The sequence below is a fragment of the Sinocyclocheilus anshuiensis genome, unplaced genomic scaffold (assembly GCF_001515605.1).
Source record: "Sinocyclocheilus anshuiensis isolate Anshui unplaced genomic scaffold, SAMN03320099.WGS_v1.1 scaffold631, whole genome shotgun sequence".
Taxonomy (NCBI): Eukaryota; Metazoa; Chordata; class Actinopteri; order Cypriniformes; family Cyprinidae; genus Sinocyclocheilus; species Sinocyclocheilus anshuiensis.
Genome location: NW_015548268.1, coordinates 630,197 through 630,524, shown reverse-complemented (window position 1 = coordinate 630,524; position 328 = coordinate 630,197). Strand labels below are relative to the sequence as shown.

The 328-nt window shown below is 37.2% G+C and overlaps 1 protein-coding gene across 1 annotated transcript in view; it reads left to right on the top strand.

Moving 5' to 3' along the window:
• hecw1a (HECT, C2 and WW domain containing E3 ubiquitin protein ligase 1a) overlaps positions 1 to 328 on the top strand; it is a gene marked incomplete at its 5' end in the record, with an annotated part of 69,406 nt that overhangs the window by 60,060 nt on the left and 9,018 nt on the right. The gene's annotated exons all lie outside the window — the stretch shown is intronic.

Genomic DNA, 328 nt, shown 5'->3' with positions numbered 1-328 from the left:
GTAGTGAGTGGAAGTAGGCGGGTGCTGAGCCTGTGGCTGTTCTATATGCAAGCATCAATGTCTTGAACTTGATTCGAGGAATTGCTACTTGTGATGAAATAATCATGTTTCTTAATAGTTTTGTCATCAGTTATGTACATTTGGGTTTATGTTACATCTTCGGTTGATTAATGAATGTTTATTGCATTATTTAAGTGTCATGTGTGTTACCATGATGGTGTTTAGTGTTTGCGTGAATGCACCTTCTGTTAGTATGTACAGTGGGTACGGAAAGTATTCAGACCCCCTTAAATTTTTCACTCTTTGTTATATTGCAGCCATTTGCTAA